This window comes from Crotalus tigris, unplaced genomic scaffold, assembly GCF_016545835.1.
Source record: "Crotalus tigris isolate CLP2741 ecotype Arizona unplaced genomic scaffold, ASM1654583v1 scf7180000017668.6805642782:7212621, whole genome shotgun sequence".
Classification (NCBI taxonomy): domain Eukaryota; kingdom Metazoa; phylum Chordata; class Lepidosauria; order Squamata; family Viperidae; genus Crotalus; species Crotalus tigris.
The window spans coordinates 475635-484721 of NW_024096554.1; positions in this window are offsets into that span (position 1 = coordinate 475635).

Below are 9087 nucleotides of genomic sequence, written 5' to 3' on the forward strand. Positions count from 1 at the left end.
AGAAATCTTTAATTTTAAGAAAAAACAGGTACAAATTATTTCAAATCAGATATTTTGGAGAGTGTAAGAAAACGCAATTTTCAAGAAAGTAATATTAAAAGACATTTTTCTACATAGAATCCTAGAAAGGCCATTTAATCCATGAGTCCATCCACATCCAATAACAATAATTTCTGATGAATTTCTCTTCTGATTATTTCAGATGCATCCATTTAGCTTTTTTGGGCAATAAAACAAGTAGTTTGTCTTTGCTTGCCTGTTTAGTGCTGACTATCAAGTTTAAAAAAATTCTGATTGATGTTTTAAGAAAAAGCTGGCAGTAATATAGAGCATTTAATTAATATTCTCTAGTAACACAAAATAAATGAATAATAGACTGTGGGAAGTGAGCCCCCCCAGAGAAGGAAATATTAAAAGGGCAGAAAAATATATTTCTTCAAAGGATCTTAAAGAGACAGAATGAAGAGGTAGAATTACAGAAAAGTCTTAATTCTTTGCTGTTATCCAGTAATTTTCCAGATTTTGTAGTTTAGATCTAATAATCCTATAATATGCCCCCAGAAGAGGCAGCCCTAACACTTTGAAGCTTTAGATCTGATTCTTTGATGGAATTGACTTCTTGACTGAACTGCCAAGCAATCTGTCCCATATTTTGAATTCTGTAAGATAGTCCATACAATCTTGACTTCAAAATAGTCTTCCTCATTTTGCAATATGAGAGTAAATAATGTTTCCATGTAATATTTATTTCACAGCACCCTTACAAGGAATGCTGGATAAAATTGCAGAAATAGAGTCTCTGCAGGATGTAAACTCTTTGCTTCATGATACCTCTATGTATAATCCAAGATCATGGGAAGCACAGCTAATTTTATTGGTGAATATAAAGTGCTCCATTTATTTCCACAGCTAGTTAAGACTCATTTATTTTTGCACAACCAAAGCCAACAGTGCACATGTATCAAATAAACAAAGACTACAGGATAGACAGAGGCTCCTTATGTGTGTACTGATCAAATGAACACATGTTAGGGGCGGGACCCACCAGAAACTACAATGGCTCCACTGTAAATCTGCACAATTACGATGACATAAGCATCACTGGGGATCCTGTGAGCATTACTGTTGGGGTTGCTACATTGGTGGTGTTTTTTTTATCCCAGTGTTTTTATAAGGTTGCTGGTGATTGAAAGTAAGAATTGTAATAGGCACTGAAAAGCACTGAAAGTATGCCAACATTTGGAAGGACTATACTATTGCTTGTCATGGCACAGAACCTAGAAGGGTAAGAATTCTTCAGCCCAAAGAAATGATATACACTATATTCTTACAGAAAGCATTATTCAAGTTCCTTGTGAGATCTATTTGTGCTTAAATGGACAATTTTATGTTAATACTGGAGTTCTGAATTAATGTATTTTGAATATAGTATTTGGAACAGTTTTCACATTAATTCTGAATGAGGGCTGAAAAGACTGATTTATATATTTGAGCTTCCTTGTCTTATCTATGCTGTAACAGCATAAATAAAGTTGTGTTTCTGCAGGGAAATCAGTTTCATTTTTACAACTACAGTAATTCATATTAATCTTAGTGGACACACATAATTACATGGAAGTTTGCAGCAGAGTTTATGGATGTGGACTAGCCTAAAATATACTTTGTTCACTAATTCTGTAAATAATGGAATTGAATAATAAAAGAGAAATCAAAAGAAAGTAAGTTACTAGAGAAAGAATAAGATGGCCACAGTTTTTATTTTTTTAAAATATGTTATTGATTTTTAACATCTAAATATTTGGTAAACATTGTGTTGTCTGGGTTAGTGTTTAAAAAACAATAACAATTAATTTCTATAATTCTATAATCCATATAATAGTTTTATTTGATTTACTCTTCAAATAATATTTCCTTTTGCCAACCTTAAATTAATACAGTTCTTATTTAAATAAATGACAAATATAAACATTTTTCAATATAAAGCTTCTTTTCATTGATCATCTTGATTGCCTTGTCATAAATCCTGTTTACATTCTTATTTAAATTTGTTTTCCCCACAATATTCAAAATATTCTTGCTGGTTAAGATTTTCTCAAAATTAGTTACACTTAAGTCTTTAAGTCTTTTTTCTCATACAAACCATCACATTTTTACATTTCTCATATCTTAAAGAAACATAATAAGAAGAAAAAAGACAAAACAGGAAAAAAACCATTTCTTTTACATAAATCAAGATGGCCACAGTTTTTAATACTATGAATAGGTGATAATGGTAATCTATAGCTGATAGTTGACAAAATTATGAGGGTATAAACGATCAATGGGATGTGCCTAAGCAGTGGTGGGATTCAAATATGTGAACAACCAGTTCTCTGTGTGGATGCCGCTTCTGGAAGTCCATTCTGGGCCTGGGCAATAAAAAATTAGCTATTGATTCTGCCGAACTGGTATGAACTGGCTGAATCCCACCACTGGGCTAAAATAATGTAAATGAGTAAGGAATTTTAATTATTTAATATAAATAATAGAAAAGATATTTATCAGAATGATTTTTTTTCATTACTATTAAAACAGTAAATAATGTTCTTTATTACATAAACTTTAATATCCTCTATCTTTTGTGTGCCAACTTTTGTATTGCTTATCACTTTTGAGACACTGAATAGCTCTTCAGTGTGTGTGTTTAAGATTCTTATGGTCTCTTCATCTAATCAGCTTCTATTGAAATAGTCATCCTTCAGCCCAGGAGAAAAGTAAATGCTGTTTTTCATTCTGTTTTTTAGAGTCTTGAACATAATTGGCATTAAGGTAAAGCCTTCTTTGAGGCAACTTGATTGCTAATGACTTCACAATCATGCCCACACAGTTTTCATAGCAACAGTATAAAAGTGCCCTGCCAATATCTTCCTCTAGGATGTCCTTGTAGTTACCAGAATACTCTAAAGTTGCAGGGCTTCCCAGTCATCTCTCATCCAAATGATAACAGGGTTCTAATCTACTTAACTTTCGGAGATCAGCCAGTGTCTAAAGGATTAGGTTAAAATTCCCCAGAAGCCTTTCAGTGCCAGTGCTTAGAACAGTGGTTCTCAACCTTTTTAATGCTGCGACCCCCAACCGGTCGTAAGTTGAGGACTACCCAATCGGTCGTAAGTCGAGGACTTTCCCTGCCCGGGAGAGCCGCGCATGCATGGTGCCGCCCCCTGTGCCGGCCGAGACATAGCTGGCAAGCGGCAGAGACAGAGCAGGCCGACCACCGGCTGGGCCCCCAGAACACAGCCAAGCTCTCACCCAATCAGTTCATACCCCCACTGGCAGTTAAAAGGAAGAAACAGCTACGATCACGCATTGCTCCTAGAAGCACGAAGCCGAAAACACCAGCCTGAAGATGACAAATGAGACTTCGTTGAAACGTCGCCAAGGCACTTCCAATTTGACGCGGGAGAAAACCCAAATAACCAAAGACCTACCTACCTACATACATACATACATACATATTGCTATATTAAAATCTGAATTGAAGTAAAATGTATCAAGATTTACAACAATACAATAAAAGGGAAAACTAAAATCTGCATTTAAGTGAACTTTTTTTTTTTAGTCTCATAGAACCCTATCAAATTCTTCTGGAACTGTAAGGTTTCACAAACGCTTCTGAACAACCCTGCCTAGGCAAGCAGCTTCAAATAAAGTTCTGTTTCTTTGGTTTTAATTGTTATGAAAGGTCTGTAGACCAAAATTTAAAATTCTGAAATCCAAACATCTGTTCCATGATTAATTTCCATAAGTAAGTAGAGGAGAAAGGCAGGAAATCAGGTATACTCCCTTGGGTTATTTGGAGGAAAGTCTGAAAATAAATAAGGCAGAAGACAGTTACAATATGTGCTCATATAATTATGTTAGCTAGGGGAGAAATGAAAGCTAGTTCGGTGTAGTGATGAAGCATCACCGTAAAAACTGGGAGACTGTGAATTCTAGTCCTGTTTTAGACATGAATCCTGCCAAGTGGCCTTGGGCCAGTTACTCACTCTTAGCCCTAGAAAGGAGGCAATAACAAATCATTTCCCCCCCAAAAAAACCTTGTCAAGAAAACTTCACAGAATTGTCCAGGCAGTCACCAGGAGTCAACACTGACTGAAAGACACAAATAAAAAAGAGGATGAAGTTTATTTTGTTGATAGAAACACTATAATAGTATCATAGTAGTTGTTGGTGAGGAAGATGGAAGAACTTACCCAGTTTGATGAAGTCCTACTGTACGTAGCATTTAGGGCAGTGGTTCTCAACCTGTGGGTCAGGACCCCATTTGGGGTCGAACGACCATTTCACGGGGGTCGCCAAACAACTCAGTCTGCTATTTTTTTCCCCTTTTCCTTAGCTGTGCTACTCCCTTTTATTCTATTGGCTTTTGAAAGCCAATAGAATAGACTCTCTTGAACAGAGTCTAATTCTATTGGCTTTCAAAAGCCAATAAGAATTGTCCAGGCTGTCTCTGCCCTGCTGAGCCCGCCAAAAGTCCCATTCTGCACACGGTGCTGCACCAGTTGAGTAGTCCTCGACTTACGACTGGTTGAGTAGTCCTCGACTTACGACCGGTTGGGGGTCGCGGCATTAAAAAGGTTGAGAACCACTGTTCTATTGGCTTTTGAAAGCCAATAGAATAGACTCTCTTGAATAGAGTCTAATTCTATTGGCTTTCAAAAGCCAATAGGAATTGTCCAGGCTGTCTCTGCCCTGCTAAGCCCGCCAAAAGTCCCATTCTGCAAACGGTGCTGCACCAGTTGAGTAGTCCTCAACTTACGACCGGTTGAGTAGGTTGCGGCATTAAAAAGATTGAGAACCACTGATTTAGGGCCATGTGCTGGCCTCTTCTATTGTTTCATACTCTTAAAAAGAATGAGGAGTTGCTTTCATTTTTATTTCAGGTATCCGTGTCCAAAACTAAATTATGATTAATTTTAAATGGGTTATCTTAACCAGCCAGGATGTGAATCCCAATTTCAACTTAACGTACGTTTGACATATCACAGTTCAACATGCCTTGTCTTAAGTTCTGACATAAAAAATTGTAGTTGAGTACAAAATAAAAGCAAATACTTTCAATCTATTCTTCCCAACAAGGAACTTAGTTGGGAAGGAACACGCATTACAATGGAATACAGTTTTGTTGCTACATTACAGGGATTAGCAACCCACAGCCTGCATGTACTTTGCCAGCTTTCTATTTTGGCATGAAGCCCTCTGGAGTTAGAAGGAGCCAAAATATTCAGACTTTTTTTTTTGTTCGCTTCTGGATAATTTTTAGGATTTTTTTTTAAAGGACAAAAGTTCACTTTTAAATTACCCATCTCAGCAAAAGGTTATATCCCTGCCCATTTTAGTGACATTATCACTGGTTGTAAGTGAAGATTTTAAAAAATAAAATATAAGAGAGTTTAGATTAAAGATATCCAGAAGCACCTAATTGAGATAGATTCCCCTAAGTGTTTCTATAGCGTTACAGACAAATTCATCAAATAATAACTGAAACCAAAATGAAGGAATGCTAACACAGTCTAGTTATAATTGTTAATGTTGATTGATTATACATTATTATGGTCGGTTGCACAGTCAGCCAGATGTGGCATTTTTATCCATTTATTTCTCTTTCTGTTAGAGTGAATGAAACAAGAAATCATGCACTCAACCAAGGAAAATAGAAACTGGTTAATACCCCTCTCTGATTACCAATATCTCCTTAAGACTTCTATGCCCTATTAGTAAAACTTACATAATTATAGGCTATGATATCACTTTTGAGCTCAGTATTCATGTTTCCCAATAGCACTATATTTTATATTATCAACGTTATTAATAGCTCTGGTTTGTTAAAGAATAGTTCCTCAGTTAACATTGAGCAGATTAGTTCTGTGGGTTTACAAGCTGGCAGTTTATTTCAATCATGCATCTGAAGCTACAGTCAACAAAGTGTGAACTGTGATTATTTAAACACTGTAGAATGTGAATTGGAAAGTCCATGCTGCTCTGAAACAGGATGCCTACAATGCTGCAAGTGAGCATCTTGGCTGGTTATTTTAATTCAGACTAAACTTTTATAATAGTAAATCATAAACATGTTTATTTTATTAATTTATTCCCAAATAAGACACGGGGGGATATTTTATTAAATATTTAAATTATATTGTTAAATATTACATGTAGCTGTCAGCTTATGACCATTCTTTTAGCAATCATTTGATGTTATAATGATGAAAAAATGACTTATGACTGGTCCTCACATTTATGACCATTACAATTTCCCTGTAGTCAAATGATTAAAATTAGATCATTTGGCAAGTGGGCTGTAATGCAACATCCTGGGGTCAGGTGATTGCCATTTCCAATTTTCCCAGATGGCTTCTGACAAGTGAGGTCAATAGGGAAAGCTGGATTTGCTTAATAACTATATGAATAATATAATGGTCACAGTGAAAAAGATTGTAAAATTGTAAAATCACTACCATCTCCAGTTCCAGTTGTGGCTGTAAGTCAAGGACTACCTGTTTAGTACTGTAGGAACATTTACATTACTCTGCATAGTGCGTAATCAGACTAAATGGCAGCATAGGAAGACATTTAATCCATGTAAATGTTTAAGCTCCCCTCCTAAGACTCATACCAAGATAAAAAATCTTTCCTCGTGATCAGGCAGCAAGATGGAATGGGACTTAACACTGAAACCTTACAATCTGCTAAATTAATAGCTTAATTCCTGTAGCTTGCCAAAGCACAGTTAACTTAATCAAGGTTTAGCTATTTGGTTAGTTGGTTAGATCTGCACACAAACTGCCCATCTAGGCAGGAATCCACAAGGTGCTCATGTCATTGACTGCCCCGTCTTTCAGAAAATGTGTATGGCAACCTTGATCTTGCAGCTGAATTTATTTGCAAATTTCTAAGGTTCTATATGTTCTCTATAAACATATTATTCCCTATTCCTCTGTTTTACATTGCTGGAAGGATACAATTAATTCAATTTTTATCCATTTTTTTGGCTTTTGGTCTTGACAAGTAGATGCTTATGACCCCCTGCTAGCACAAAACAGACTCCAGTTGCTGTTTTCCAGAGCTGAATAATGGAAGCTCCTGAGAGTGCTACTGTAAATGATAGGACTGACTGAGGCATTCTGGGAATTGAAGTCCACAGGTCTTAAAGTTGCCAAAGATGGACACCCCTGAATTCTAGACCACAGTGGAAAAGCCACTACTAGTGAGTGTATAGCAAATGATAAACCGGATAGGACCAATAGTCTGATTTAATATATAATATCTACTCATGTTGGAAAGATTGTGACAAAACCAGAAACAGTTCAGATACAGTGAAATATAAGCCTCATTTCAGGGCTCAAGGGAAGTTAATAAAGCTAAATGTTCATCCTCAAAGTAATTTTCAAAAGCTGTTGCTATTAAGAAATGTAAACATGCAGGTGGTGGGTTTGGCATAAACATTAGATTGGGATGAAGGCACTTAACTGTATTCATCATGTCAAAATTTGCTTTAAGGCTGTCATGATGCTAGGCTTTTTATGCTAACAAATTGCACAGACCACTTTTTATCTGAAATTCTCTCTAGAATGATTAAGTAAGCAGCTAAAGTAAAAAAAAGTCTTGTGCTCATTGGACACCCGAAGAAAGTAAGCTTAACTTTTATTTAATTATATTCTAATCTATGTCTTTCAGTTGTTACTCAGCTAATAGTAAAAGCTGATGCCATTTCTATTGATTTATGTATATGAACTTTTAACTTATAAAGAACATTTGATCAAATGTAACAAACACTTGCATATCATAGATCAGAGCTATAGGTGCAGATGAATATGTTTTAGTCATTTCAACTACCAACTGAGAAATTGCTAAATCTGCTTATTTCAAGATTGTGATGTGGAACTTTGATCAGAAAACAACTACAGATGATTTACATTGGTGATTTTGATTGTAGCATATAATGTTTAATTAGCCCATTGACTTTTAAGTCCAACTTGTTTTCAGTCTTGCAGCATATTATATATTAAAAACAACTGCATATTTATTTCCCTTGCACTGTGTATATTTGAACATATGACTTTGTTGTTACAGTTATCTTCCTGAATGAGTAAAAAACATTTTAGTAATTAAACAAAACTGCTTCCTATATTGATGTAGTCATTCCTTTGTTTAGGCTGTTACTTTAACAAGCGAAATTAAAAAGGTGGCCTTCTCAATATAAAGAAAAGTTGTAATATGTGTAAGGAACATCTGCATATCAGTACCACTACTAGAAAACAATTTTGCAGACTCCAAAACTCATTTTTTGCTTCTTTAATTATTGTAATACACAACTGTTTAGATGAAATCAATACTATGGCATGTTAAAATTGTATTACCAATAATGTGGGGAAAACAATGCACGCTAGACTTAAGCAGACTTGACTGCTCTGTGATAGGACCTCAAAGTTCCCCAAATGCAATTTGGTACAAAATAGTTCAAATGAGGCACACAGCATGGCTAAGGAACAATGTCTCAGGACATATGGCTCAGCCTCAGAGCAAGACTGTTCAATACCAAACCAAGTTTGTAGGGAGTTTTTTCCCACATAAAAATCTCATCTTGATCGTTACCCTACAGAACATTTGTATGTGAACCTCTCTCGCAGCAATGTTAGAAGAAAAATATATATTTTGCTGATCATAATGTATTCAGAATTATAGATTATTCAGATGCATCACAAAGATTCAAATATCTGTTAAGAATTCACAATATCTTTATTTACTTGTTTTATATTTATATATAAATATAAATATATCTCTAAATATAATAGAGATAATATATCTCTCATAGAGATAATATATCTCTTACTTGTTTTATATTTATATATAAATATATCTCTAAATTTTATACTGCCAATCAGAATCATAACGGGACAATTGTTTTCTTTCGGGAGGAACTTCCTCAAATTATTTTTCAAAGGAGAATCAGAAAGATTTATTTTCCCTCACCCACAATAGAATCCATATACTATTGTTACTACTCTGCATTTTGCAAAATCAATTTGAAGCTGGTCTCTCCTCACC